Below are 14,954 nucleotides of genomic sequence, written 5' to 3'. Positions count from 1 at the left end.
GACCCATGGTAGAAACCTCTACCGCAGCTTTGTACAAGCCAGCGAAAGGGTCCCTTTTACTAAGTCACATTAGATTATGGGCTTAGCATGTTTCAAAACTATTCTCCCAAGGGAGCTCAGAACAGTTTACATGAATTTATTCAGGAACTTAAATATTTTTCCCTGTCTGTCCTGGTGGGCTCACAATCTATCTAATGTACCTGGGGGAATTGAGTGACTTGCGCCAGGGTCACAAGGAGCAGTGTGGGTTTGAAGCCACAATCCCAGAGTGTTGAGGCTGCAGCTTTAACCACTGCACCACTCTAGAAATCAAAATGTAGTAAAAGTGAGCCAACTATAGGACAATCAAGCTATTGTGACATCACTGATGAGGTTGGCTCTTAGGCATTGGTGGAAGGAGGCATTATGATGTCACAATACTAGCTCTAGTTATCAGAGGTTGAAGCTTTTCACACTATTTATTTATTCAATTTTCTATACCATTCTCCCAAGGGAGCTCAACAGTTTACATGAATTTATTCAAGTACTCAAGCATTTTTCCCTGTCTGTCCCGGCGGGATCACAATCAACCTAATGTACCTGGGGCAATGGGGGGATTAAGTGACTTGCCCAGGGTCACAAGGAGCAGCATGGGTTTGAACCCAGACCCCCAGGGTGCTGAGGCTGTGGGTTTAACCACTACGCCACACACTCCCCATGGGACTTTCTCACTTGCTAATCCCTTTGCTAATGTGGAAGTCTTGTAGGCGCTTTTCAGTTATTCTTTTCAGATTGTGTTAGTGTTTGCCTTCTATTTAGAGGGTGCCAAGTGCTTCCATGTTAACCCTGCATTTATTAGTGTGCGCCATTGTGAATGTTCTAGCTCATTAATGCTTCCATGCCCATTCTCCATCCCCAGTAAAAAAAAAAGAGGCTAACATGAGTTAGTGCAAATTGACAGGCACACTACCGCAAGATGCTTTTAACATGATTTAGTAAAAGGGCTCCAAAAGAATGTATCTACTTCACTTAAGCTGACTGAGAATATATCCCGAGTACAGGGCTGATCTATACTTTGATGGAGGTGCAGGACCTGGGGCAATTCGTATGAACATAAGAGTTGCCATACTGAGAGAGACCACAGGTCCATCAAGTCTAATATCCTGTTTCCAACAGTGGCCAACCCAGGTCACAAGTACCTGGCAAGATCCCAAAGAGTAAAACAGATTTTTTGCTATTTATCCTAGAAATCATTAGTGAATTTTCCCAAGTCTATCTTAATAATAGCCTAGGAACTTTTCTTTTAAGAAATTATTAAAACCTTTTATAAACCCTGTTAAGCTAACTGCTTTGACCACATTCTCTGGCAACAAATTCCAGAGTTTAATTACACATTGAATACAGAAATATTTTTTCCAGGTTGCTTTAAATCTACTATTTAGTATCTTCATTGCATGCCCCCTAGTCCTAGTATTTTTGGAAAGAGTGAGCAAATGATTCACATCTGCCTGTTCCACTCCACTCAGTATTTTATAGACTTCTCTCATTCTCCTCTGGAGAAGCTGAAGAACCTTAGCCGCTTTAGCCTTTCCTCATTTTTGTTGCCTTTCTCTGTACCTTTTCTAATTCTGCTATATCTTCTTTGAGATGTGGTGACCAGAAATGCATACAGTATTTAAGGTGCGGGTGCAAGGGCATTACAACATTTTAATCTCTTTTTTTTCTAATAATTTCTAATATTCTATTTGTTTTCTTAGCTGCTGCTGCACACTGTACTGAGGGTTTCAATATATCCTCAATAATGACACCTAGATCCTTTTCCTGGGTGGTGATTCCTAGTATGGGAACCCTTCATCATGTAGCATCACTTTGCACTTGCTGACATTAATCGTCATCTGTCATTTTGATACCCAGTCTCACAGTCTTGTGAGGTCCTCTTGCAATTTTTTACAATCCTCTTGCAATTTAACAACTTTGAACAATTTTGTGTAATCAGCAAATTTAATTATCTCACTACAGGCGATCCCAAAGTTACAGACACCCGACCTAAGTACAACTCGTACTTAAGAACACGGTTGCGGCTTCATTTGATTTCACTGAGATGTATTTCCAGTGCCATAGGCTCTTACACTTCTCCTGTGGCAAGTTCAGGAATGATGGATGGCCACATCAAGAACAGTGTGTGGTTGTGCCTACTGTTCCTTAGAGGGAACACTGGTAGGGACAGTTGGCCCTTTTGTCAGCTGGGAGCAGAGGTAAGCAGCAAAAATCTTAAAATCTACAAGTTCTGAGTTACATACAAATCCGACTTAAGAACAGCTTTAAAAACGTAACTCATTCTTAACCTGGGGACTGCCTGTAGTTATTTCCAACTCTAGATCATTAATAAATATGTTAAAAAGCAGTAGTCCTAGCACAGATCTCTGGGGATCCCCATCATTTACCCTCCTCATTGAAAATATTTTCTATCTTTTAACCAGTTCTTAACCCATAATAGAACATTACCTCATATCCATATCAACATCAACAAGTCCGACTTCTTTGAGACAGTGAAGAATGGTATGTGTGTATGTAAGGTAGGGAGGAGGGGATACTGTACCTTCTGGTCCGATAAGAATCACAGAAAAGCTGCTGCAGGTCTTCTACCACTAGGGCTCCCATGGACTAAGACAGTGGTCTCAAACTCAAACCCTTTGCAGGGCCACATTTTGGATTTGTAGGTACTTGGAGGGCCTCAGAAAAAAATAGTTAATGTCTTATTAAAGAAATGACAATTTTGCATGAAGTAAAACTCTTTATAGTTTATAAATCTTTCCTTTTGGCCATGTCTTACTAATAATATTGTAATTTACAGCTAAAGAGACATATGATCAAGAAACTGTTTTATTTTACTTTCATGATTATGATAAACATACCGAGGGCCTCAAAATAGTACCTGGTGAGCCGCATGTGGGCCCCGGGCCAAAAAAAAAAAAAAGCTACAGTTGGCCCCTGCTAAGGTATTCAAATTTAGAAATTGGATTTGAGCCAATTTTTAGCATTCTCATACAATTTCTAAAATGTTCATCCAAGTTTCTCTGTAGTTCTTATTTATTTGTTAAAAAAAAAAAAAAGGGGGGGGGGGTTATTTTGTTAAGTGCCAATTTGCAGAAATGAAATTCTGTGTTTTGACATTGTTTCAGATAATTGATTGAACCATATCCACGTCATTCTCTTCTTGGTTGGGTTGAGACCTTTTCAGCATCCCCTTGTATTATGATTTCCTTTTTGCTATACATTTTGGATTAGATCCTGAAATTTTAATGTAAAAAGTATTATTTTATATATGTTGGCCTTGATCCATAAGCTTTATGGGAGAACATGATTTTGGCTTGTTGCTTCTGTATTCATTTTAGCTTCAATTTTGGGCTAGGTTTATAAATTAAATGGGAAAAAGCTGCATCCATAAGTTCCCAAACTAACAATAACTGTGAGGATATGCAGGGGCTCATTTTCAAAGAAGAAAAAGTAAAAAAAAAATAAAAATGGCAAAAAAGGTGCAGATGGAAGTTTTTCCTCCACAAACCCTTCCAATTTGGTATTTTCTAAACCTGTTTTCTGGGTTGATTTCTATGCTGTTCATCTGCAATTAGTCTAAATCTCAAGGGTATGTGTTGGTAGTGTTTGGGTGGGACTAGGGAGGGGTCTGTGATTTGGACATTTTTCTGCCATAAAAGAATACATCTAAGGTACAATTTGGATGTTTGGGGATAGACCTGTTTTAACAGCAAATAAGTTGCAAAAAGGTGCCCAAACCTACCAGATGACTATTGGAGAGATATGATCTCCCCACACTCCCCCAGTGGTCACAGACCCCCCCTCTCACTGTCCAAAGATTTGAATGAAACAGTACATACCTGCCTGCATGATAGCTTCAGATGGTATGGGCAGTCCTATTAGAGCAGCAAACAGGTCTCTGGCGAGGCCTGGTGGTCAGTGCAGTGGATGCCAGAGAAGGGGACTCTAAATACTACACTTGTGGTGAAAAATGTGAGTTTAACAAAACCCACCCCAAACTACTGTACTCACATATAGGTGACACCTGCAGGCATAAGGGCTATTGGTGTGGTGTACAGTTGGGTCCAATAGGTTTTGGAAGGCTCATCATACAATATACGGGGGTTATGGTGAGGTGTGTATCTGGGACCTTTATTGTGAGGTTCGCCATAATGCCCTCTAAGGCGCCCCACTGCTCTGCTGCGATGTCTGTGTGGCCTGGCCCCTTCTTCCTCCTGCAACACAGTGGCTTGTTCTGTGCATTTTTCATGTGGACATGGTTGTTTTTTTTGATGGTCAAAAAAGAGAAGATGCACTAATGACAATCACATGTAGAAATTAGTCATTAAAAAAAAAATTAGACATTTTGCTGTTTTGAAAATGGCCATTTTCTCTACCCGATTTTTGGATGCACTTCTGAAAACAGCCCTCCACAAATAACAACAGTTTAATATATAACTTGTTGAGTTTTAATTTTTAGTTTTCATACAAACTTCAAAAGGAGCACATACTATATGAAGCATAAGCTTAATTGAAGGAAGATTTTCAGGACCAAATAGCAAATTCAACTTCAGGTAAAGCTCTGGGGTCCTTTTCCTTTATATAGAATGTGCTCATTCTACATAAAGGACTTATTTTATTAACTGTACTTTATTAACTGTAATTGTTCTGACGTTCATAGGAATTATATGAGTATCGGAGCAGGAAAAATTAAAACTCGGAAGGCTTATGGGGCTTATAATCGAGACAGAAAAATGCCTAAAAATCGGCCTAAATCGGCACTTGGATGATCTAAAAGGCAAGTCATGTACGTGCCGATAATCAAACCGGGTTTTAGATGTATTTAAAAACGATCTAGGCCTTCACAGTGCTGCTGAACGACCAGAGCTAAAAAGGGCGTGTCAGGAGGAGTGTCGAAGGTGGGATTTGGGCAGGACGTGGGCCATTCTAGACTTAGTTGTACTGCATGTATAACCGAAAGTTTTACAACACTGCCAAGACGGAACTTGGACATTGTGATTTGGCCATCTAAAACCAGGTCTAACTCCACAAAAGGTATTCAAAGTGAACAGATAAGCACTGCGGCCACAAAGTACAGACCCACACACACTGCCCCAGTGATCACTGACCGCCCCCCCCTCACCGCAATAAAAATTGTAATAACAACTTTACATATCTGCCTCCAGAACATCAGCACCTGGCAGCCTGGCATAGGAAAGCCTAGTAGAGCTGCACAGAGGTGGCCTTGGGGGTGGGTTATTTATTATTATTATTATTGTTAGTGAACCATAGAGAGGAGGACCCAGGCCCATAAGCCACTCTAATCACTGCATTCATGGTGAAAAATGTAAGCCCCCCCAAATAAACACTAACCTTTTTGTACTGATATATAAGTGGCTCCTGCAGCCATAAGGGCTATTGGGGTGGTAGACAGGTGGGTCTAGTAGATTCTGGGGGTGTTTTGGGGGGCTATAAGGGAGCTGTTATGAGATGTGTATGTGGGACCCTTTTTGTGAAGTTTAAAGCAGTGCCCTGTAAGGTACCCCACTACCCTGGTGCTATGTCTGGGTGTCCAGTCCCTTACTTTTCTGGCCCCTTCCAGGCCCAAAATGTATTTTTCTAAACATTTTTTAGCTGGACAAATTTTTGGTTGAAAATGGGGTATAAAGATAGACGACTTAGCAGTCTGGATGATCAGACGGCTGGACGTACAGTTGGACGATTTTTTGAAAAAAAAATGGACCTTTTCCTGTGTCTGACTTTGGGCGACTTGCGACTTAGGCCCAAACGGACTTAGATGTTTCTTTTGATTATGCCCCTCCACACATTTAAAGAATTCAAGGGAAGTTAGATTTGAGTAGTTGCTACATCCATAAGTTTTCCAGGAGATATTTATTGTGGTTTCTTCTAGCTTTTCTTTAGATGTACTATACCTACCTTGAAAAGTTGACTTCTGTAGGTTAAACGGTTCAGGGGGTAATATGTATGCAGACAGACAAATGGCTTGATAGGTACCCACATTACATACTGCATATTGATGTGCAGATAATTTTTTTTTTTTTGGGGGGGGGAGAAGTTATCAGCGTGGGTCACTGTTATGATGGGATATTGCTTAGGAGTTGGGCCTTTATCAAATGTAAGGAATGAAAGGTCACAGGATAAGGGTGAAAGGGGGTAGACTCAGGAGTAATCTGAGGAAATCTTTCTTTACTAGTGTTTAAGCCCGTTACATTAACGGGTGCTAGAATATATGTCTGTCTTTCTGTGTCTCCCTGCCCCTGTCTCTTTCTTCTTTCTTTTCTTTCTGTCTCTCTCCTTCCCGCTGTCTATCTTTCTTTCTATCTCTCTCCCTCCCGTTGTCTGTCTTTCTTTCTGTCTGTCTTTCTCCCTGACCCCCTTTGTCTGTCTGTCTTTCTTTCTGTCTGTGTCTCTCACTCTGGCCCCCTGCCTGTCTTTCTGTCTCTCTCCATGGTCCCCTTCTGTCTCCCCGCCAAAGCAAACCAAGAAGCACCCTGGCCCCCTTTCCCTCTCCCCCACACTTCCCTGTGCAGCAGCAGCATTCCCCCCTTCCCTGGTCTGCAGCAGCAGCATTCCCCACTCCCTGTGCAGCAGCAGCATTCCCCCCCCCACACTTCCCTGTGCAGCAGCATTCCCTCCTTCCCTGTGCAGCAGCAGCATTCCCCCTTTCCTTGTGCTGCAGCAGCAGCATTCCCCCCCCTTTCCTGTGCAGCAGGGTAGCAGCATTTCTCTTCCTCAAAGCCGTGGCGGCAGCTCCTCTCATGATCCGCGCCTGCTTCGGAAGCCTCTGATGTGACGTCAGGGAGGCTTCCGATGCAGGTGCAGCTCGTGAGAGGAGCCGCAGCGGTGGCTCCTCTTATGATCCGCACCTGCGTCGGAAGCCTTCTCTGACGTGATGTCAGGGGGGCTTCTGACGCAGGTGCAGCTCGTGAGAGGAGCCGCAGCGGTGGCAATGGACTGAGGGAGCCGGCCAGATTGCGGGCCGCAGCCAGACCTGGGGGACTTGTAAGGCGGGAGGGGGGAGTCGCCGGCGTGGTCGCCGCCTCCGTGGATAAGGTGCCTCTGCATGCGCAGTAGAAGGAGCCAGTGTACCACTGCTGGCTCCTTCTACTGCGCATGTCTGACACGGAAGCACACATCACAGTGGCAGGGATCACGCCATTGTAAGTGCGCATGCACACTTAGGGTTTTATTATAGAGGATAGAAAAGGTGGCCAATGAATTTTTAGAAGAAGAGGATGAATCAGATGATGACAATATGTAATTTTACGTAACCTCGGATGTGTTTTTTTTATGGTAAAGCTATCTTACTGGAGCTGCAGCAAACCATTTTTGTGTAATATATATATATATATATTGTTAAAGCTGTAGCATTGCTTTTATGTACATTAAAATCTGAGTGACCAAAAAAAAAAAGAAAAGGTGGTGGATGTGGTAAAAATGAGGACAGTATATGAATTTAAAAAAAAACCATGGTATAAGTTCAGAGGATCTCTGACAGAGAAGGGATTGTAGAGCTTAATAGTTGGTGTGGATGTAAAGACCAAATAGACTGTATGAACTTTATCTGCTATCATTTTTCTCTGTTTCTTACAATGAGTGTTCCAGCCAGGCCCTCTTTTTTTCATTCCTTTGTTTCCTCTCTGTCTTTCTCTTCCTGCTGTTAGTGCGCGGACTTATTTCTTCATGTTTCATGTGTGTGAGTCACTTTTGAGATGGCTACTTGTTCATCCCTTCAGCCAGATCTCTATAATAATGGCAAGGGTCTACAGTGATGCTCATATATAAATGTAATTATATGGAAACAGAAAATGATGACAGATTGGACCATAAATCCAATTTAATCTACCCAGCTGACCACAGATCCCAGTTGAGCTCCAGCTTTCCTTTTATTTCATCGCAACTTGGGATCAGCTATGGTTTACGCAGGAATTATTGTATTTTGTTACCATGTTTACCTCCAACATAGCGTTCCCCAGGAAGATGTTCCATGTACTCACCAATCTTTATTTGTGAAAAAAAAATTCTGATGTTGCTCCATTGTCTCATGCCAAATAGATCTTTCTTTCAAAAGAAAAAAGAAATTGCTAGCAATCATTATTTATAGTTTAGTAGCATGCAATTTTTTTTAACCATTATATCTTAATACTTCTACTAATCATTTCTATAGTGCTACTAGACATACACAGTGTTGTACATCAAAACATCTCTGGGCCTTAGGCACATGGGGCCAACCCATCCCATGTTCCTAAGGCCCTGCCTACAGGAGGGGCCTAAGGCAACTGGGCCAATATCGGTTGGCCCATGTGCCTAAGGACCCCTCCTATGGGCAGGGCCCTGGGCCCGCCTTTCCAAGGATGGCAGGCCTGCTGGCTTGACGGACTTGGGACCCATCCATCCGGCCAACGTTCAGGTAAGTTAGGGGGTAACCGGGGTTAGGGGGGCCCAGGTAGTAAGGGGGCATTTGGGGGTTCAGGGGGGAATTTGGGGTTCACGGGGGGGAGTGCACCTTGGGCAGGAGGAACTGGGATCCCTCCTGCCTGTATTTAAGGGAGGTGGGGGGTTCAGGGTGTGTCTTTGACAGGAGGGCTTGGGATCCCTCTTGCTGGTATTCACGGGGGGGGGGGGGTGATTGCCTGGTTTGAGGTTCTGGGGTGGTGGGTGCCAGCAAGAGGGCTTGGGATCCCTCCTGCCAGTGATCGCAGTTTTGTCGGGGGGATCACGATCATGGCAGGAGAGGTGATCATTGCGGTGGGGGGTGGGCAGGTTGCTGGGGCTGCTGAGCTGATTGTGGCAGCCGCGATCAGCTCAGCGGCCCCTTTTCAGAACTTATACCTGTTTTGACTTGGTCTAAGTCAAAACGTATAAGTTACGACTGGGCAACCTTAAACTTTTGGTTATACTTGATGTACGACTAAGTTTAGGTCGGCCCACCTCCCGCCTACCTCCCGCCTTTTCCCCTCCTCCAAAAACGCCTCTTCTCGCTCTAGGCGTTCAGAGGCAGGGGAAAGGCCTAAGCTGGTTTTAGATACATCTACCACTTTTTGGATGTTTAAAAAAAAATTATTATTATGAGCCCCTTAAGATTTTAAAGTGTTTGAGGCTTGTGCAGATGAGGACAGAGCTTGTAGAAATGGGACAGGGTCAGGGACAGGGAAAGAACTCACTGGGACGGGATGGGAAAATGAGTACCCGCGGGGATGGGCAAAATTTGTCCCATGTCATTCTCTAGAGTAGGATATCCAATTATGCATTTTTTTAGCAGGATTATTATGGGACGGGTAATATTGGGGGTGATCACCATTGTTGAATTTTTCAAAACGTTTGAGATGAGCTTAGGAGTTTAAAAGTTAATGGGGGGGGGGGGGTTGATATGGTGAGCAAAGAGCATTATTCTTGCAACGGCCCTGTACGTAAGCCTTTACTTATGCATCTTAGCAGTTTTCTGTCTTTGGCCTCCATCTTGTCACATTCTTTTGCTTGTTTAAGATGATCAATATGACCCTTCATCCTTTCATTTTTGTTGGATGTTGGTTTCTTTATCTAGGGACTCTAATTTTAGATTTTAATAAATAAACACCAGTAAAATATCCACCAAGTGAAAAACAACAGAAAATACTTCCCATAGTACTGCCTCACCCCTGTTCTTGATTGTGTTGGTTCCTACACTCTGGTTTTCTGTGTTGTTAGCTGTTCAGCTACACAGATATTTGCTTTTGTTTCCACTGGAAAAAGATACTGCAATTGAAAAACATTAATAGACAGTTTTTTTGTACTCCTACAGAACCCCTAATTACCTGAAAAAAAACCACCTACATTTACAATTTATAAACACCTCCTCATATCCCATTATATTTATTATTTATTTATTAAAACCTTTATCACTCACCTTATCACTAAAAATCAAGGCTTTGTACAATCATCATAAGACATTTTTAATAACAGTACAGCATAGGCTGTTCCTTTGGATTTCTGCATCCTAAATGTTTTGGACTCTACACTTTTATGACATATTGTTGCCACATAGCAACTAAAGGGGAAATAATATAACATAAATATTTGCCCTGCATTGACTGCTCTGTCAATCTCAGATCCAAGAAGGGTATTTCTGTGGTCAGGGCAGACTTTTCTCTCCTACAGTTTTAAGGAAAGCAGACCCTGGCACATTCTGATTTTATTTCTTTTCCCTGAATTTTGGAAGAGGATCTTTGGGCCGATGCTTATTGCATATCTTTTTTCCTGGCTTCAGGGAGGAAATGAGCTACATGCTGAAAATCTCTCTCTTCCAAGAGGCTAAGAAGGATAACTCTGGCTCAAGCTAACTCTTCTGGATTTTTGAGCCTTGAAGAGGGCATTTCCTGTTTCGTGCTGACCATATGACATGGGATCCTAAGTAAATCCTACAAATCTCTTTATTTTTGATATGAAACTATGTGTCACATTGAAAACAACCCCCCCCTTCCCCACCTCTATGAAAAACCAGACTCTCTTTGCAAAGACATCTTAACCATGCCAAGGATATACCAAGAGGTGTCCAGAATCCAGATGAAACTCCATAACCAAGAGAGTGAGAGATAGAGAGGTCACTGTAATGCTACGGTATATTCTCTTACCTAGGGTTACCGTATGGCTCCAGAAAAAGGAGGACGGATTAAGACATCCGGGTTTTACTTCTACTGAAAGCATTGGAAGTAAGGAGGACAAATAGAGACATCTTGGCTTTACTTCTATTGAAAGCAATGGAAGTAAAACCCGGATGTCTTAATCTGTCCTCCTTTTTCAGGAGCCATACGGTAACCCTAGGTAAGAGAATATACCGTAGCATTACAGTGACCTCTCTATCTCTCACTCTCTTGGTTATGGAGTTTCATCTGGATTCTGGACACCTCTTGGTATATCCTTGGCATTGCTCTCTACTATGGAATGAGGTGTGTTTTTGTTGATAACATCAGACAGCGGCAGGACAAGCTTTGCAGCACTCTTCACACAGAATCCCCCCTACATGCGCAAGCTCTGATGTTGGAGTTGAGGAAAGGAAACGTGCTGGAAGGAGGGAGCTGTAGCACTGAGAAAGCCTGCACTCTGCTCAAAGCACACGGAGCTGTGCTATTTACGGCCATCGGGACCAAGCTGGCCAAGGCTTCTCCCATAGGCAAAAAAAATGCAGCAGCAATGTATCCCAAAGGGTATTGACATTATCTAGCACATTTTATTCTTAGGAAAACAAAAATATTTTGCTTGGTAACACAGAAAGTGAACTTTCTGCTAGAATGCTCCCTCTGGAAGAAACAACACCCGCATACTGGCAGGGCAGGCCCAACAGGTTAGGCAAGACTAGGTGGTCACCTAGAGCAGCTGCACACGCTTAAAAGTCCTGACAGCTGCAAACACTCAAAGAACCATCAGCACCTACTTTACATACAAAACAAAGTTTTATATTTAAAAGTACAATTCTCAATCATGCATTTTATAGAGTGTAGCATTATCACAAGACAGTCTCACAAGGCACAAGGGAGACAAGGGTGCCAAACGGCATCCTGCCTATTGCTGCTCCTGCTTTGACACAGTGAGTGGGGTGGGATCACTGGGGGGGGGGGCATAAGTCACATAGGGCACATTTCTATCTCAGGACACTCGGGTGATCGTGATTGTGGAGTTTAATCATCCAAATCTTGGATGAGGAAGCTGATGGGCTAGGGATCTGAAAATTAATTAGGGTGTGATGAGGGGGGGGGCATAAGTCTATGAGTCTTCAGACTAAGCCAAAGTTTCTCAACACACAGTACGCTGACGTCAGAGGGAAGGCTTGTGGGTCAGCCACATGCAACGTGTAAGAGCTGCTGCCCGTGTCCCTGTGTGGCTGAAGGCAGGAAGGAGCATCCCAGCTGGATGGCCCTGAAGGGAGTGAGTGCAGCCCTGGAAAGAGCAAGTAAGGGAGAGAGAGGACATAATCATGGGACAAACATAGAAAGGAGGGGGGAGCGTGTTGGGACATGGGAGGGGCAAGAATTTGGGACAAAGGCAGGGGGGGGGCACAAACTCAGGACAAAGAAGGAAGGGAGGAGATATGACCATGGGACACAGAAGAGAGGGAGGAAGGGGGCACTAATTTGGGATATAGGAGGGAGGGATGGAATAGAAAGGGAGAATTGGTGTATGAGTGAGAAGGAAAGAGATGGTGCACATGGAGAAAGGAAGAGGAAAATTGGGCATAGAGAGAGAGGTGTGAGGTAGAGATGCATGGGGAATAGAAGGATGAGAGGGAGAAATGTTGGATTTGATGGTGGAGTGGGGACAGAAGGACAGATTGAAGGGGGATGTAAGGGGGAGGAATGTTGGACATAGTGATGGAGGGAGAGATGTGGCGTGGTCCTGGAGGGGGATGATAGAAGGAGAAATGGGCATAAGGGCTGGTGGACAGTGGTGAAAAATGCTGCACTTGATCTGGGGGATGAGATAGGGAGAAATATTGGATGTGGCAGTAGAAGGGGTGGGAGAGATGCACCCTGGATCTCTCTCTCTCTTTCCCCACTCCCTTTGTAGGAAGGGAGGGAATGAGAGAAAGATAGATGGAGAATGAGAGAGAGAGGGAGACATGTTGCCAATAGGGGTGGAGGAGAGAGGAAGAAAAGTTGGACTCATGGAGGGAGAGAGACAGATGTTGGTTGGAGAAGGGAATGAGATCCAGAGGAGAGGAAGTGTGCAGGAGGCAGAAAGAAAGAAATATTGGATGGACAGTCAGGATATCACCAGACAATAAGGGTAGGAAAAATTATTTTATTTTCAATTTAGTGATAAAAATGTGTCAGTTTTGAGAATTTATATTTCCTGTCTATATTTTGCACTATATATGTCTATTGTTCTATAGTGGTCACTAAGGTGACTTGCATATTTTAAAGCCACCTGCCTTGACCTCTTTGAACCCCCCCCCCCAAATATAAATGATAATTAACATTTTCTCTGCATAGTGTGCTCTGTGTTTTTAATTTTCTGGTTACCATTATGTATTAATAAGATTATATTGTGTGAAAATGAAAAATGATTGGAAGAAATTGCATTACAATTAGTACTATTATTATGGGGATGGGGTCAGGGGCAGAGCTTGGGTAGGTCTGGGGTGGAGCTTGAGCAGGGGCACTCGGTTGATATTTGTTAGACTTAGGGAGTACTTGGCTTGAAGAAGTTGAGAAATACTGGATTAAGCTACCCAATATTCTTGCATCGGCCCTGCATACTGAGTAGACTGACTCTTCAGAATTATCTTTCTTCTCTTCTGCAGGTATGTGCCTACCCAGATATATTCTAGAACTAAATAGATTTAAAACAATTGCATACATTTCAACATTTCAAATCCTTACATGTTCCCTTGCTCTCATTGCTTTTTTCACCCTGCTTCTTAACTTTACCAGCAGCTTTCACTAGTCTGCAAATCAGAACTTAAAAAGTTATTAGTTAAACAGGATTAGGCAGGTCTTTCAAATACTCACATGAACACACAGTACTGAACTTTTATCTATATTCCTTTCAACCATTCTTGTTTGCTGTTGGTGACCTTTAGATTCTCAGAAGAATCACTTGTAGTGGAACTTTGTTTTTTTGTAATGCTCAGTCTTCAACCTAGAACAGTTCATCCAACTGACTGTGCTTCTTCTATGCTTCTGGAGTACTGTGTCCAGTATTGGTCGCCGTACCTTAAGAAGGATATGGCGATACTCGAGAGGGTTCAGAAAAGAGCGACGCGATTGATAAAAGGGATGGGAAACCTTTCATATGCTGAAAGATTAGAGAAACTGGGGCTCTCTTCCCTGGAAAAGAGACTTAGAGGGGACATGATAGAAACTTACAAGATCATGAAGGGCATAGAGAAAGTGGAGAGGGACAGATTCTTCAAACTTTTGATAAATACAAGAACGAGAGGGCATTTGGAAAAATTAAGAGAGGACAGATTCAGAACCAATGCTAGGAAGTTCTTCTTCACCCAAAGGGTGGTGGACACCTGGATTGCGCTTCCAGAGGGAGTGATAGGACAAAGTATAGTATTGGGGTTCAAGAAGGGATTAGATAATTTCCTGAAGGAAAAAGGGATAGCAGGGTATAGATAGAGGGTTACTATACAGGTTCTGGACCTGTTGGGCCGCCGCATGAGCGTACTGCTGGGCGTGATGGACCTCTGGTCTGACCCAGCAGAGGCACTTCTTATGTTCTATCAGACCAAAGCAACCTGCAGGGAGTAGGGCCAGTTTGTCAGAACCTACCCTGGTTTTAGCTCACTGCTGGGTTCACCAGGAGCAAATCATGAATACGGCAGTGGGCTAATAATGAGCATTAAGATAGGAGCATTAAGATTGAGTTTCAGCCTGTTCTTTTTCTAGGGAAAGTAGACATTGTGAGGATTCTATAAAGGGTGCCTAATTAGGGCCCATTCTGTATAAGAAAGTAGGCACCTAATTTTCTTTATGCAATAATAGATAACTGGATATATGCACCCATGTGCAGTTAGGTGTGAACCCTTATGCCAGACATGGAGCTAATGTTAATGTTCATGCCCTGGTGCTAGAGAGAAATTTATTATTTATTTTTAAAACTTATACCTAGAGGTACCAGATTTCATTGGTAAAAAAAGAGGACACATGACCCTGTTCCGCTGCCAGCCTTGCCCCGCCCCTCCCCATTCTACCCCCCAGTCCCACCCCCTGATTTTGGGGCCTTCAAAAACCTGGACAAACTGCTGGGTTTTGGAAATCCCCCCCGGGCACCTGGACAGTCCTCTAAAAAGAGGACATATCCGAATTTTCCCAGACATCTGGTAACCCTACTTATACCCCATCTAAAATCTAAATGGATTACAAAAAACCAACATACACAAAATAAATTTACATAATATAAACTACGATGGGAACGGACAATGAGCACTCCGCAAG

Source organism: Geotrypetes seraphini, chromosome 6 (assembly GCF_902459505.1).
Source record: "Geotrypetes seraphini chromosome 6, aGeoSer1.1, whole genome shotgun sequence".
Lineage (NCBI taxonomy): Eukaryota > Metazoa > Chordata > Amphibia > Gymnophiona > Dermophiidae > Geotrypetes > Geotrypetes seraphini.
Note: the sequence above shows the minus strand (reverse complement) of the source record.